Source organism: Humulus lupulus, chromosome 6 (genome assembly GCF_963169125.1).
Source record: "Humulus lupulus chromosome 6, drHumLupu1.1, whole genome shotgun sequence".
Classification (NCBI taxonomy): Eukaryota; Viridiplantae; Streptophyta; class Magnoliopsida; order Rosales; family Cannabaceae; genus Humulus; species Humulus lupulus.
In genome coordinates this window covers 25310832-25329112 of record NC_084798.1, presented here as the reverse complement: position 1 = coordinate 25329112, position 18281 = coordinate 25310832, and positions in this window count along the sequence as shown.

Below are 18281 nucleotides of genomic sequence, written 5' to 3'. Positions count from 1 at the left end.
AACGCCTTACAAAACTCAAAATGAGAACCAGAATGTTTTGGAAAATTACAATCATCAAAAACTTTGGTGATAACACGAGAGGAGGGATGGCCGAGACGATTGTGCCAAAGCGAGAAGTCCTAGACCTGAGTGAGATGAGCAATAGAAGGAGACAAGGAGGATGAGACAACTGGAGCAGAGGGAGGAGTGACTTTGTAGAGACCGCGATCAAGCACCCCCATGAGAAGGATGCTCTTGGTGACCTGGTCCTTGACAAGAAAATGTTTGGAATGAAATTCAATAAAAGCATGATTATCATTGCAACATTTTGAAACACTGATGAGATAGTTTGTGAGGGCAGGGGTATGATAGACATGATTGAGAGTGAGAGGAACAATGTTAGAGGGTAGAGTTACATGACCAATATGAGAAATCGGAAGGGACTTACCATCACTAACCTGAACTTGTTCAGATCCAGTGTAAGGAAGGGCACGATCCATTAGTTGGAAATCAGGGGTGAAGTGGTGTGTTGCACCTAAATTCATAAACCAACTTGCAACAGAAGGAACAGAGGAAGTCTCAAAGCCAGAGAAGGTAACAAAAGGCTGTGTTGGGGAGTTAAGTATAGTGTTAAAATTACGGGGAGACTGGGGAATGTATGAGAGATTCGTGCGATGATAGCAGATGTTGGCTGTGTGGCCAGTCTTGCCACAAATTTGACAAGTAGGGCGAGGCAGCTGTGGTCATTGGTGAAGCTGAGATTGCGGTGAGGGAGAAAAAAGGGGTCGAGGTCCAAGAACACTTGAAGGGGAGGTAGAGAAGGATTGTTGATGAGAGGGATTTGAAGGATAAGGTGAATTGGTAGTATGGGAAAATTGTTGATTGGGATATGAGTGTGGAGAATGAGATTTTTGGTGATTGTTGGTATAAGGTTGTTTGGAAAATTTCTTTCCAGAGTTCATCTGAGAAAGGTTAGCTTGAAGGGAGCTTTGAGATTCCTCAGTCGCATTTCTTTCCATCTGATAATCAAAGCTAAGTAGCAAGCTGTACAAGGTTTCCATAGATGGTTTATCAGACCTGTTAAGAATACCTGTGACGTAGGCATCATACTCTGGATCGAGACCTCCCAAGAAATAGACCAGTTGGTCCTTGTGAGAGACGGTTTCTCCAATGGCAGCAAGGGGATTGCAGAACCTTTTTAATCGCTGGATGTATTGTTGAGCGGTCAGGCCAGCCTTTCGAATTGACTGTAGTTTTCCTCGAATCTCTATAATTCGCGCCACAGAAGCTGCTGAGTAGATATCTTCGAGTGCTTCCCATATTTCCTGTGCAGTCTGAAAATTCACAATCTCTCCAAGCATTGCTTCAAATAGAGAAGAGTAGAACCAGGACATTATGAGTCGATTGTATCGGCTCCAAGTAGTAAATTATGGGTTCAGAGTAGTAGGTTCATCAGGAAGAAATTGTGGAGGACATGGGTGAGTACCATCCGAAAAACTATCCAATCTGTGTGCCATAATTACATTGAGAAGCTGATTTTTCCAAATGAGATAATTATTCTCATCAAGTTTCACCGAGAAGGTTTGATTTATAGAAGGGAAGTTGAAATTGTTTTGATTGTTTGAAGATGGAGCTGCATTGAGAGAAGTAGGGTTTCCTGAAATTGGGGTTTGGCTAGATGAAATTTGTGAGGTTTCTTTTGCTTGAGCCATTAGCTCTGATACCATGAAAATGGGAGAAAGATTTTGAAGAATTCTGTTATATTTAATATTGCAGCTCAAGTATATTTATAATTACATGGTTTAGGCTTTATACTCAATTGTGAGGTTGTGTCATTGTGACACCTGTACATTAGGTAATACTGGACTAATTGTATTTACAGTGTATTAATCTAACTAACTAATCTTTATGTACATTACTTATCACACTTCCACATCAAGAGACAAAATGCTACATCATCAATTTGTTAGCCACGTAGGACGAGATCTACCAGAAATCCCATATTTCAGTAACGTGCATAGTTCCGAAGAATTTTTAACATCGCGAATCATTCAAGAGGCATGATCATACAATTAAGGGGCACGATCATACAATAGTCGTTCATGGGGAAAAAATGCTATTTATTCTATATATATCTTTTTCAATACTGCTAGATCATTATGTCTTAATTAAATAGATAAGTCTTCGCTTTTAAAAAAGAATAATCTGTATAGTTTCTCGAACTATGCACAAAATTTGATATTGGTTGAAATTTCATGAACCCTATATGATATGTATAGGTGGACATACCATCAGAACATCAGCATGTCGGTTCTTGACTGACAGACTGTACAACGTGAATTCAAGTAGTGGTGCTGACCCATCTATCGACCCAACCTTTCTCCCTCAACTCCGAGCTTTGTGCCCCCAAAACGGCGACGCTTCGAAGCATATCGATCTTGACATAGGAAGTGGTTCCCATTTCGACATCAGTTACTTCATCAACTTGAGTAAGGGTCGAGGAATTCTCGCATCGTATCAGTTGTTGTGGACTGATGGCTCCACCAAGGGCTTTGTCCAACGTTACTTGTAGAGCTTGAGCATCTTCAACTCTGAGTTTGCCAAGGCCATGGTCAAGATGAGCAAGATTGGTGTCTTGACTGGTACTTAGGGTGAAATTCATAAAGTTTGTACTGCTATTAACTATGTTAAAATTATCTTTATCCACCAAACATGTTATTAATTATATATATGAGCCACCATTCCGTCCCGTCTTGTACGGCAACGAAACATGTTCCGTTTTTACAATCTCAACCGTCCAATACAAATTTAATTGATCCAATGGTTCTGGTGCTTTTATATACTTTTCATCGTGACCATTTATGTAATCTATGGTTGGGGAGTGGCCTACGCAAAAGACTGTGCAACTGTCACTAATTTGACAGTTATAGACTAGGGAGTAGAGGTATGGCTTCAATTCAACATTGGTATTGCTGGAGAGAGAGAGCCGGTTACCATTTCCATTATTCCTTAAGCCAAGGTTTGCGCCCACCTTCTCCTGGGTACAACCCAAGTTTAAAATTTGGTTCAATTACTTTTGATCAAGGCTTTAGGAACCTTTGGGGTTCTAAGCATCAACGTCTTAACCAAGACTCATTGACCATCTGGCTTGATAGTAACTCAAGTCTCGCTTCATTACTTCTTCTATCATTTTCTTAATCTTAATCTATAATTATGTGGAACAACAAAATTATGAATCGAATTGGGCTTGCTCGTGACAAGCTTGCAAAATGTTATTAAAAACAATTTTTAAAATATAACCCACATACTCACGATGTAGTTTGCAAAAATTAAGGCATAAAATGGACTTAAATGTATGGATAACATAGTCCACACTAATGCGTGACAAGCTTGTGCTTTAAACATTGTATTTTAAATAATTAGAATTTTAAATTTTAAATAACAAGCTTACAATCAAAATCTCATTATTAAGAAAATAATTTAACCATGTATTTCAAAAATTATAAAAAGCTAAATAAATAGTTGTTAGTCATCTTTCAAGTCAAAAGAATTAATATATAAGTTGAAGGCCATGAGTTCTAGCAAAAAAAAATATATATATATATAAATGTGAATCCTAGAGCAAAAACTGTGTAACTTTTATTAAATCTTTGTGCTAAATTTTGTAAATAATGTGCAGTCGGCTATTACATTGTATGTATACTAACAATTTCAACATACTACTTTTATATGGAAAGACATTTATACTACTCCTGAACCCCTGTCTCGGTGAATCGAAACGAGTCCAGATCTTGGGTAATTACCCCAACGAGTCCCTCGGTCATCCGTAATGAGTTGTGTTACAGTCGGTGCATCCGAAAGAGCACCGAGGCGATGTTAGTCACACTAATGCGTGAGACAATCCGAGCGAGTCCAGCTCGGCACTCCTAACCGAACCCCTGACTCGGTGAATCGAAACGAGTCCAGATGTTGGGTAATCACCCCAACGAGTCCCTCGGTCACCCATAATGAGTTGCGTGGATGCCAGTGCACCCGAAAGAGCGTCGAGACAATGTTAGTCACACTAATGCGTGAGACAATCCGATTGAGTCCAGCTCGGCACTCCTAACCAAACTCTTGTCTCGGTGAATCGAAACGAGTCCAGATGTTGGGTAATCACCCCAACGATTCCCTCGGTCACCCGTAATGAGTTGCGTGGATGCCAGTGCACCCGAAAGAGCACTGAGACAATGTTAGTCACACTAATGCATGAGACAATCCGATTGAGTCCAGCTCGACACTCCAGACCGAACCCCTGTCTCGGTGAATCAAAACGACTCTAGATGTTGGGTAATCACCCCAACAAGTCCCTCAGTCACCCATAATGAGTTGCGTTGATGCCGGTGCACCCGAAAGAGCGCTGACACGATGTTAGTCACACTAATGCGTGAGACAATCCGATTGAGTCCAGCTCGACACTCCAGACCGAACCCCTGTCTCGGTCAATCGAAACGAGTCCAGATCTTGGGTAATCACCCCAACGATTCCATCGGTCACCTGTAATGAGTTGCGTGGATGCCGATTATTTAACTACAAGCAAAATAAGGTAATTAAATGTAATAACATTTTATATTGAATTGCAATAAATATAACTAAGAAAAATTATATTCACTAACATGTTGAATGTTGTGTTACTTACTCAATTATTTAATATGATACATTGTCAAATTTAATTTAAATATATTGCATACAATATAAACTATTTTTTTTTTTTTTTAAATAATCCCAATTCCACTATGATTTGGAACATTGAATTTTAAATATCTAGAATTTTAAAACTTAAAATAACAAGTTTACAATCAAAATCTCATTATTAAGAATATAATTTAACCATGTATTTCCAAAAATTAAATAAGATAAATAAATAGTAGATAATCATCTTTCAAGCCAAAAAAAATTAATATAAATGTTGAAGGCCATGAATTCTAGCAACAAAAAAATATTAAAATATAAATGTGCATCTTATAGTAAAATATGTGTACCTTTTATTTAATCTCTGTGCTAATATTTGTAAATAATGTGCAGATAACTATTTTTATATGGAAAAATTATATTCACTAACATGTTGAATGTTGTGTTACTTACTCAATTATTTAATATGATACATTGTCAAATTTAATATAAATATATTGCATACAATATAAACTAAATTTTTTTTTTTTTAAAATAACCCCATTTCCTATATGATTTGGAACATTGAATTTTAAATATCTAGAATTTTAAAACTTAAAATAGCAAGTTTACAATCAAAATCGCATTATTAAGAAAATAATTTAACCATGTATTTCCAAAAATTAAAAAAGATAAATAAATAGTGGATAATCATCTTTCTAGTCAAAAAAATTAATATAAATGTTGAAGCCCGTGAGTTCTAGCAACAACAAAATATTAAAATATAAATGTGCATCCTATAATAAAAGTTGTGTACCTTTTATTTAATCCATGTGCTAACATTTGTAAATAATGTGCAAATAGCTATTTTTATATGGAAAGATATACATGGTATAGAAAGACATTTATATCCCTATTTAACTAACTTTTTTATTATAAAAAAATCCAACCGGTAATCAAAACTGGTTGTCATGAGTAAAAATTGTATATTAAAATAAAAAGTAGGTCTTCATCCTATTAAGCTGCTGTCAGAAGTGTACTTGGCTCAACACTTTTTCAATAAAACAATTGGGATATAATAGATTAAAGGAGCGGAAGTCATTCCGCTAATAATATGTGCGGTTTGGAATCGGGAGATATATATATATATATATATATATAAAGAGAGAGAGGACAGTTCTTACATGAGATCACCACTTTCATGTGTATGTTTTGATACATTGATTTTTACTAAAGACTGACATTTATTGGCTTATAATACACTTGGTTACATTTGATTTTTTTTACTTTATAACAACCCCACGTTCTTTCTCTCTCTCATATTTAATCACAAACTGACTATTCAGCCATACAAAACTTTTTACGACTAAATTGTTACCGTGAAAATGTTTTCAAGGCTAAATATATTTTAGTCACTGAATAATATTATTTTCTATACTAAAATTTATTCATAAATATTATTAAATTTAGTCGCTATAATCAATTTGATAGAATAATATATTAGTCACAATAGCATCTATTTTCACTTTCAAAAACTAAAAAACAACACTTTAATGATTAGAAACTAGTCACCAAATAACTAATTATTCGTGACTTAATATTTTAGTCAAGATTAATAAAATAATCAATTATAAAAAAAAGTTTATTAATTTGAATTTTAGAGTTATTTTAATTTAAAATATATAATTATGTTGACAAACAAATGGTTGAAAAAAATGGGATTGGATGTAAAAAAAATTTATTTCGGTAAGGAGCACATAACATTAACAAAACAATGGTTTTCTTTTGTGATTATATATATTCTACCTTTTGAACCATTTTCCAAACCATTTTCCACTTAATCAAACTCCCCCAACTGTAATAGTTTAAAATTGATGTAAAAACCAGGGTAAAAAAATATGTCTAAAGGAACATATCCTGATATTAATATTCTTCACAGTACACCCTAAGTCTATACACTCTCAACATTCAACCAATCAACATATAAAGAAAATGCCACTAGGCAAAAGCATGCCCTCACCTAAAAAAATATTATATATATATATATAAAAAGTCAAACTTCTATTGTCATTTTCTGTAATATTATAATGTGTGAGATCGATGGAAACATTAAGAAAGTGTTTCCCTAATGGTTACTTGATAAAATTGCCACGAAAAATCGTGTTCTTTGTTTAAGTTGTATACTTGAAAGGAGAAATAAAATTTAATAAATTGTATGTGCCCTTATTATAGTCGTATTTTTAATTTTATCTTAATTTGTCTATGTACTCATTAGTTTTTCATCCATAAATTTTTTATATTTTGTCTAATTAATTAGTAATAGCTTTGGTGGTAGAATTAAAAATTTAAATCAATAGCCATATCTTTAAATCATACTGAATCTCTCTTTAATCAAATAATAACAAATTTATCAAGTATAATTATTTACAATTACAAGTAAGTTATGCTATTTTATGTTATTTTTGTTCTTATTATATTGACTATTTTATTTACTTTTTTGTGTAATATAAGTAATTACTATGCTATATAATAATAAAAAAAAGCTTCTATTCATTTATTGTGTATTTTTACATGATTAATTTTTTTTTCTTATTTTTACTCTCCCTTAAGTAAAAAAATTAGTGAAGTGATTTAGTTAGTGTCAAAAATTTAATAAAAGTATAATATCATGAGTAATTGTTAAGCATAAATAACTCAAAGAATGACAAGTCACAAAAATAAAGAGAGTATAAGAGAGTATAGAAGAGAGTCTTTTTTGCACTCTTCGAAATAATAATAAAATATATAAATTAAAAAAGCCAAGAATATAATAAATGCTCCTTTTATACGTGGGAAAGTGATTATTATGTTTTATTATAAACAGAGTTATCAATATATGATTAAATACATTTGTTTCCACGTACACAAATTCTGTAGAAATTATATTAAAACGCACAATGAAATAATCTTCACTGCCACTATAACAAAAAAGTCTTTAGGGGAGACAATTACCCAAAGTCGCTATTGATAGTCATTGACGGCGACATGTTGCTGCTAATATTTCGATGCTAATGTCGATTATTAGCGACGAAAAAACATGTAAAATGTCATATTCTATTTCTTTGTAAAAACGTCTATTATCTCATGGATAATTAGAAAATACCACTTAATAGATAAAATTCAATGGGGCATTGATAAAACATGCAAGTTGGACCCAATAGTTTAAAATAAAAAATAAGTGTTCATTTGCAATGTTTAAAGAAAAATAAAAATTTAAGTCCCACTAGTAAATTTTTTAAAAAATAAAGTCCATAACATAATTCTTTAAAACTTGGCGCTTATGCCGATTGTTTATTCATTCATAGGAAACCCCCACGCCATACACACTCAAAAGTTCGAACTCCCCACATCTCAGTGCGTGCTAGAGAGAAACTCTATTTATTACCTGAAAAAGGAAAAGTAGGGGGTGAGCTAAAATCTAAGTAAGGAAATACAACAAAATCAAAGATAAGACAAGAAAGACATATATAACATAACAGAACAATTCATTCAACATAAGCATATTTTTTATGATCATGACACATCTGTTATTCATGTCACATCTTGAGGTAACCACTATAACTAGGCTAGTAAAACCTCGTCTATGAGGTAAATAGGATCTCAAGTCCTTGAATAACCTCGACGCATCCGCCCTCTGAGTTATGTGATATCCTTAGTAACTCCTTTGTTGCGTTGTGTTCAACACGCTAGCAACCATCTCTTCTCATTCATCATACAAACACATGTAATCCATTTCACATCAAAATAAAGGAAATACACGTTGCATAATCTCATTATTTCGGTCCTTTACAAATGAATTATCCTTCTCTATTTATAGAGAAGTTTTCAGAATTGCTTCCCACATATTTCAGGAAGATATCCTGTAAACCAAATAATATAATGCCAATAAATGCATTAGTTACTACGTACGTGGTATCATCCCATAAAATGTGGGATTGGGTAACAAATTACATCATATCCCTTAAACATAGGGAATTTATAACCATATATACGTTCATACAGAATCGACAAGCTTAGACACCAGATCCAACGCCTTTGAGACCGTTTGCCTATTACGAGCTTGTCATCATACTTCACCTATGCTCCCACCAAATAACCATTGATGAAGCTGTCACCTTCGAGCTTACAGCTCTCGAGCTCGAACCATCTTGTCTGAGGGCAAGAGATGCATCAAGAATTTATACAAGTGTTGAACCCTTGCTATCGTGAGTTGCGAGTCCAACTTATAAGCTCGAAAAATTTCAAGGCTACATAACGTTTGAGCTCACGAGGTTGTCACTTACAGCAAAACTGTCTCTGACCTGTGGACCACATGACGACCGTGCTTAATTTGAGCTAAAACCTTACGAACCTGAGTTTCTGGGTGTAACATTTTGCCCCCTCAAAAGTATCAGTTCGAATCCCATGAGAAGGAAAATTTTGAACTTCCGCCCCTCTCGGAAACTGAGCCACCTAATAGACTCAAGTGTGGACACGCGTCAATCACAGGTTGCTTAATTAGAGCACTTGAGTACTTTTGTACCATGTCCACGTCTATTAGTCTGCCACCTGTATCTCTCCATCGCCACGTCTGTAGCCGTTCATTCGATCAGACACCAAATTTATCCAACGGTCTAGATGAGTTCGACGTTTGACATTCTTTGGGGCCTATAAATATGCCCACATCATCTTCTTCATTCCACTTTCACGTTTTGAATTTTCAGAGAAAAGAGAAGAAAAACCAGAACTCAAAACCTATTCTGCTCTTACATGTTTTCCAACCCAAGAAGGCAAAACATTCTTGGCATCTTCGACTCCGTGAGAACTTCCCTGATACCACTTCTTCAATCGTCGACCGCATTATACCCGCAAGCAGCCTCTGTGTGTAAGTTCTGTTTTATGTTATTTATTTTTTCAAACTTATGGTATTATTGTATACCACTGATGCCCCCTTAATATCCTATGAGTGTGACCATAAATTATTGAATTGAGAGAGTTTGCAAAAAATACAACATTTAATAAAGAAAATGATTTATAATCAAAATTGAACATTTTATTAATAAAAATTTTGTAAAAATAAACATGCTTGGTTACAATGAAACATCATTCCTACACTATTGAGAGTAAGGTCGTAGATGTTCGCCATTCCAAGCTCGCAGTACCGATTCTCCGTTTAATCTGGCCAATTTATATACTCCAGGTGGAATAATTGACTCGATTTGGTAAGGTCCTTCCCAGTTAGGTCTGAGTACTCCAGCAGACGGCTCCTTTTGTAGCTAGGAATACACGTCTTAACACCAAGTCTCCTAATCCGAACTTTCTATTCCAAACCTTTTTATTGAATTATCTTGTAGCTCGCAGCTGATATGTCGCATTCTTCAGTTGAGCTTCATCTCGTCTTTCTTCAATACGGTCCAGACTTTCTTCGAGTTGGGATTGGTTCGAGACTTGATCGTAAATATGGCTTCGAATTGTGGGTATTTTAACCTCAATCGATAACATGGCTTCGCATCCATATGCCAGGGAATAGGGGGTATGCCCTGTGGAAGTGCGAGTTATGGTTCGATAAGCCCACAAAACCTAGGGTAACTCCTCGGGCCATTTTCCTTTAGCCTCCTCCAACCTTTTTTTCAGGGAGCTCTTAAGGGTTTCATTGCTGATCCAAGAGGCTCTCTGACTAAACAGGCTCACGTCTCTATTTAATAGCTCTCAATGAAAGCACCAAACTGTTGACGCTATTTATCGTCAACTTAAGAAAGGAGAGCAATTAAACAAAAATATACCTAAGGAAGTGAATAAAAAGAATGTAGACAAGATCTTTTTACGTGGTTCAGCAGTTAAAATCTGCCTAGTCCACGAATCTATATTATTAATTCTTTGGAGTTTTCTGGAAACTTTCAAAAAACAATTTCCCAGAGTTTTCTCTCCAAATCTCAATATTTCGTTCCTCTAAAAATGAACTATCCTTCTCTATTTATAGACAAGTTTTCATAATTGCTTCCCACATATTTCAGGAAGATATTCTGTAAACCAAATAATATAATACCAATAAATGCATTAGTTACTACGTACGCAGTAACATCCCATAAAATGTGTGATTGGGTAACAAATTACATCATATCCCTTAAACATAGGGAATTTATAACCATAAATACATTCATACAGAATCAACGATCTTAGACACCAGATTCATCACCTTCAAGACCGTTTGCCTATTACGAGCTTGTCATCATACTTCGCCTATGCTCCCACCAAATAACCATTGATGAAGTCATCACCTTCGAGCTTACAGCTCTCGAGCTCGAACCAACTTTTCTAAGGGCAAGAGATGCATCAAGAATTTATACAAGTGTTGAACCCTTGCTATCGTGAGTTGCGAGTCCAACTTATAAGCACGGACAATTTCGAGTCTGCATAACGTTCAATCTCATGAGGTTGTCACTTACAGCAAAACTGTCTCTGACCTGTGGACCACATGATGACCATGCTTAATTCGAGCTAAAACCTTAGGAACTTGAGTTTCGAGATCAAGATTTCCATCCTCGAAATTTGGGTGTAACAACTAATATTAAATATGCATAAAAATAATAATACTAAAATTAAAAATGCATAAAACTAATAATTTATTTAAAAAATAATCCAATAATACAATATTATCTAAACTAAGTATCCATACAATAATTTATCAATAAAAAGTTGTTGATTCTCAACCATCAGTGTCCTCCGTATTGTCTCATTCTTCTGGTGTCTACGGTGGTTGCGGTGCCTATGGTCTGTGCGGAGGCATCGCCAATGGATATTGTAGAGGTAACGATGATCCTCCATGTCCATACATGTATGGATACAGATAGGGCGGAGGTTAAGACAATGACCCACTCATATGAGAAGGCGAGGGTTGGGGCGAAGGTCCGCTCATATGAGGATGATAAGTGTGAGCGTACGGAGGCATTGACCATTGGTACATATGTGGCTGGGCCGAAGGTTGAGAAGGCAAAGTTGGTGCAGGTGTGTTAGGATGGCCCTGTGAAGGCTGAGAAGTTGAAGGTTGAGACGTATGTTGTGTCTAAGTTTCAGAAGACGAGCCTACATACTTCTCGAAAAACTGCTGATATGTATTATGCATCTCCACGTTTGTTGCCGGACAATTTTCAGGTGAAAGCTGCTGATACACGTATTGAAGCTGGCCATTCATGACCTTCAGAATGTCAACCAATTCACGTATTTCCATAGTCGATTGTTGAGTTGGTGCCTGAGACTGAGTGTTTTGAGAGGGACGGGTTAACGTTTCTCCCTTTAATTTGCAGCCAACTCCTCGCTGGTGGCCCTTCATTTCACCAAGAACCAAACTTAGTATCTTCATTTGATCGACCAAGGAAGAATCACCGGTACCAGATTCAACTGTTTGCTGAGTCTCGGCTTCAAGAATTGACTTCAACTTAACCTGTTTTTTTTTTTTAAAAAAGTATAATTTAAAATAAAAATAGAATTATTTGAATTGATAATAAAGTTAAACTTACATAATCTCATTCGGCATCCTCGTTGACAAAATTGTTGTTCTTCTTTGTCAACTGATACTTCTTCCATTCCTTAATTAGGTTCTGGTTCAACTAATAAAGAAAATTAGAATGTTAGAGAACTTATAAATTCATACAAATTAATTAAGTTAATATTTTCACTTACTCTTTCATGATGAGTGGTCGCTAATGATTTCGTGCCTTGTGTTGTAGAGTACTTCATTTGGTCTCTGCTTATATTGTTCTTCACGGAGCGCGTAATAAAATTTGGGCTCCTGAAAAACTCACAAATTTGTTTCCACTCATTGACGTTGATATCTTCGGGTGGATTCTTTAAGACCTCGTCCCAATCATCTGGTCATTTGTATAACTTTTTGAAGTGGGCATGCCGCTTAATTTTCCTATCTCGGTATCTCTCAGCCATCTCAGCATCGATACTGTTAATGAGGGTGGTATAATCTGGTCGCCCATCTATTTGATAGATGTGCTACAATCAAGAGAAAATATGTTAATCATGCTGGAATTATAATAAAGTTATTATTAAAGTAAATTCTAAAAATTTTACCTTCACTTTACTAATGACATTGTCCTTATACCGTTTTGGGACACGAGCCAATCCTTGTAATATCCTGGAACCGTTGATGTGACTTGGGTGCCCAAAATACGGACAAAAACATCATGTTTCGTTCCGACCACCTTGTACGTGATATGGTCAACCACTATGGGGAGTGGATGTCCAACTTCTCGCCTTCTGTCATCTAATTTTTTCCCAGCGGCAGGCCCACGACATTTTCTCTTTGGTGGAGCTATTGTATTATTTAAAATAAGTGCATCATATAATTTAGTATATTGTATAATAAATTCTAATTAGAAATAAATAAATAATAAATTTTAAAATACATAACTCGCAACTGAATGGGATCGTAGTAGCATCTGGTGGATCTTGACCACCATAATCTCCCCCATGGTATGAAGCTACATCTGCTGACATCTTTAAACTAAATATGACCAATTTGTTTGTTAGTATGAATATCAAATATATATCATTTCTGAATATATAATTGTAATCACATAAAATATATATATACACCACACACACATATACATATACACCACACACACCCACAAACATGTATGTCTATATACTTACATACATATATATACACACATTTACATATATATATAGTCTATACACACACATATATATAAATACACCCAAATATAAATATACATGTTTATATATATAGTTATACACACATATATATAAAACACAAAACTAAAATAATTATAAACAAACTATAAATTAAATACAAATAAATAATAAAAAACACAAATAAATATATTTACATATATATTAAATATATACCTTAGCCGTCGGGTCGGTGTGGAGAGGAGTCATCGGGTCAAGGATTGGGGCGGAGGGGCGAGGGTGCGGGGTAAGGGCGGAGTGGCGGGGGTGCGGGGTGGGAACGGAGGTGGAGGGGTTGGGGGCGAGGGTTCAGGTTGGGACCACCCCATGACAAAGCAATCTCCGGGGACCCAACGACCAGTGCAAGCCTCCACCTGTTTCCCGAGACGAACCAAGGAGAAGAGAGGGGAACAGTGCGTATAGCAGGTCGCGCACTCACAGGTCACAATTCAGAGACGACCATGATTACAATGAAGCAGACTCCAGTTATGATAGGAGGAAAAATGAATGACAGTAGGAGGAAAGGAACAAGTAGCACAATCCTCCTCCGATGGACAATCGACAACCAAGCGAGAACGCTGGGGGCAGCCCAAACTACCTAATGTCTTTGACCGACTAGGTGCCAGCGAGCAGAGATGTAGGAATGAGGAGCTAAGGGACGTACTTAATGACCGAAAGGAAAGACACGATGAGTACTTCCCCTAGCTCCGACCGCACCTACCATATCAGACATTGTTCAGGCTCAAATAGATGCCCTGAATCAAGTGGTGCAACAGCTGGTCAGGAATAAAATGTCTAATATAGAATATGACCAGAGAAAGGACACCCTGTTCATTAACAAAATTGTTGTGATAGAAATTTCAAGCAACTTTAAAATGTCAGTACTTCCCAACTTCACTGGAAGAGAAGGCCTGATATCTCACGTGAATAAATTTGAGATACAAATGGACATCCAGAGGGTGTTCGAAGATGCTCGATGCATAATCTTTCCTGCCACTTTATTTGATTCTGCCCAGGAATGGTACTTCAAGTTCCCACTAGCCATCATAGTTTTATGGGAGATGTTCATAAAAGATTTCTATGGACATTTTTATGCTGGTCGGATACATCCGACAGAGGTCAATCAGCTGGTCGATATCTGACAAAAGGAGGGGGAGTCTCTTAAAGAGTATATACAAAGGTTTATGCAAGCAGCTGCTCAGGCCAAGACTATTGGAGATGAGGGAAAGATGATGGGCATCATAGCTGAAGTGCAATGCCAATCTCCCATCTAAAGCAGCCTACAGAAAAAAAGGAGTAAAGAACACACAAGAATTTCTGGATCGAGTAGACAAGTACATCAAGTTGGAGGAGGCTATCGCCAATGAAGGAAAGTCCCCAAAGGCTGACCAGGGCAAGAAAGAAGACTCGACCAAAGCTGCCAGTGCGTCTGGCAAACCCAACGGAAACAATGACAAAGGTAATAATAAGAATGGAGGAAAATGGGCAAACACTGAGTAGGCGTCGTATGATAACAAGCGCCCTAAGCAGAACAGATACGAGCCGAAGTTTACCAACTATAGGACCCTGGTTGATAGCCAAGCTAAAGTGTATCAAGCCAATCATACCACATTCCCCTTTAGGCGACCAACCCCGATTAGGAAAGACATATCCAAGAGGGACACAACCAAGTTGTGTCATTTTCACAACGACTATGGCCATGATACCAACGAATGTAACCAACTTAAGGATGAGATCGAGTTCCTTATCCGACAGGGACATCTGAGAAGATATGTACGAACAGGGGGAATTCCCAGCAAAGGGCTAACAGAGGCAACGAGCAGACACCTGTACGCCAACGCTCGCCTCTTCTTCAACCAGCTCCGGTCCCTGGTACTTTGCTAACCATCTGCGGGGGACCGCATATAGCAGATGATAATGGTAAGGCAAGATAGAGATATTCCAGAACCCTACATCATGATTAGGACATAGAAATGCTAAACGTCGAGGAGCGAACTCCCAGAAAAGCTCGAACAGAGGAAGAGTTAATAACTTTCTCTGAGCTAGACGCACATCATGTTCGATTCCCCCACTCAGATCCTTTGGTCGTAGACGTACAAATCGCCAACATGATGGTGAAATGAGTATTGGTGGATGTTGAAAGCTCGGTAACTATTCTATACAAGTCTTCACTGGAAAGAATGAAACTATCAATGCAAGATTTAGAACCATGCAACCAAACCATCTACAGTTTCTTTGGTGAGGGGCTAGCACAAATATGGTCAGTCAGACTCCCAGTCACGACAGGAATGGCACCCGCATTTAGGACATTACTTGCTACTTTTATAGTAGTTGATTGTCTATCCGCGTACAACACTGTGATTGGAACACCCATCCTAGTAAATCTATGAGCAGTAACTTCAGTCTGACATCTGGCCATGATGTTTCCAACCGATGCAAGAGTTGGGTGCGTGTTGGGAAATCAGTGAGAAGCCAGAGAATGTTACAACTCATCGATCACAAAGACAAGAAGAGGTAGATCAAGGAGCGCAATAGAAAAAAGGTTGTTGGTTGTAAACGAGTCACAAGCCCAATCAGGTCAGCAAGTCACCAAACAGGGCGTTGCCCAAAGTGAGGATAGAGACTTAGATCCTCACTTTGGGGATTTTGAAGAAAACATTGGAACTGTGGAAGACCTCGAGGAGGTCAACTAGAAGAAAAAAATTTGACAAAAGTTGTGAAAGTCGGTAAAAACTTAGAAACAACAATCAAGGAAAAGTTGGTGGAGCTTTTGAGGAGGAACCAGGAGGTCTTTGCCTGGTCGCATAAAGACATGGTTAGGATATACCCAACAGTTATCAGCCATGTCCTGAATATAGACAAAAACTACCCACCAGTGCAATAAAAAAGAAGGCTGCTCGACAAAGAAAGTTCTAAATCTTTAAAGGAAGAAGTCGAGAAGCTAAAGGAAAATGGATTCATCTCGGTAGTGTTTTATCCATCTTGGGTCTCTAAACCTGTACTAGTTCCTAAACCAAATGGTAAATGAAGGACGTGCATGGATTTCACAGACCTTAATAAAGCCTACCCGAAAGATTGTTTCTGACTTCCAAGAATCGACCAGCTCGTCGATGCTACATCGGAACATGAAATGTTGTCATTCATGGATGCATACTCCAGCTATAATCAAATTAGTATGCATCGACCTGATGAAGAACACACTAGCTTTCGAACATATACAGGGTTTTACTGCTACAAAGTAATGCCCTTCGGTTTGAAAAACGCTGGTGCGACTTACCAATGACTAGTAAACCCTATGTTCAAAGAACATATCGGCAATAACATGAAGGTTTACATCAATGATATGCTAGTTAAGTTGAAGAGATCTGGTGAACACATCGAGGACCTGTAGGAATGCTTCAACATCTTGAACAAATATCAGATGAAGCTTAATCCTCTTAAGTGTTCTTTTGGAGTCAGATCAGGAAAAAATTTGGGCTTCATAGTAAACTCGCGAGGAATCGAACCAATTCCCGAAAAGATTCGATCATTGATTGAGATGCAATCACCAGCCAAAGTTAAAGATGTACAAAGCCTGGCAAGGAGAATCGCGGCTCTGAGTAGATTCATATTTAAGTCTATGGACAAGTGTGTTCCGTTTTTTAATCTACCCAGAGGAAACAAAAAGTTCGAGTGGACAGAAGTGTGTGAATAGGCTTTTCAGGCACTTAAGGCCCACATGTCATGACCACCCATTCTGTCCAAGTTGGTCAAAGGAGAAATTTTGTACATTTACTTAGGCATAACAGAGTATGCTGCCAGTGCTATTTTTATCAGGAAGGAAGACAACATTCAAAGGCAGTATACTACTGTAACGCCCTGGATAGCCAAGACCGTTACACTGTGTGTTTATAAAAGTGCCAGACTTGCTAACCAAGTCATTTAATTAAGAACGTGTTTCTGAAACTATAATGGAACTAGGGTTAAAATGTTTTGGTCTCAAAAGTCACATTTCTTATAAAGAAACATTTCCTATTTACACGAGATCCCAAAAAAAACATTAAGATTAAAACCAATTACAAAAGATTCAAGAATTAAATAAAGTATTAGCCATATTAAGGCAAAACAGACAATTAGGCAATCTCTGTCCTGATCCACTCCTCGGCCATGGCGACCGAACAGCTGGCTATGTACATTCAGCCCCGTAGCTCTCCACCTCAGGACTGGTCTAACTTGCTTTTGCCTTTACCTGCACCACGTAGCACCCGTGAGCCAAGGCCCACCAAGAAAACACAACAACAGAGCATAAGCAATCAACAGATAATTCAATATCACATATTCCATAAACATGTTCTCAACCATTTAAACATTCAGAATAACTAAGTATTCAGCATAGCAAACAGATCAACCCATATCATACATCAATTCACGAATGATAACTAGGGTTATTGCTCTCAGGCCGCACCCTCCGTTATCCCACTGACTCCGGCCCGCTTAAACCGAGCTCAATGAATATTAAGCTGTCCTCGGCTACCAGTGGCCAAGCCGCGCCCTGTGCGCAAATATTGTGTACGGCACCCTTAGGCCGCTATCACATGTCCCATGGCATAATATCATCATTGACATTATACATATATCGGGAGCTCTTAGTCCCATCACTAACATATAACCGGGTGCCATTTTCTTACCTTCAGATTCGCTAGCTTTGTTCACTTGACTCCTTGAGCACGATCCCTCTCGAGCCCTAGCGCTCACCTAATCACAACCATAGATCAAAGTCATCATCAACCCTCAAGTCTATAACCTAGCCTTGGGACCAATTGCGAGCCCTCGGAAAGTCCTAATTCCACCAAACAGGGTGGTGGAATCGAACCCCGAACCCTTGGTCAAAAACCCTTGTAAATAACCCTAAAATCCATTTCTCGAAACAGGGCAGCGCTACAACGCTCTAA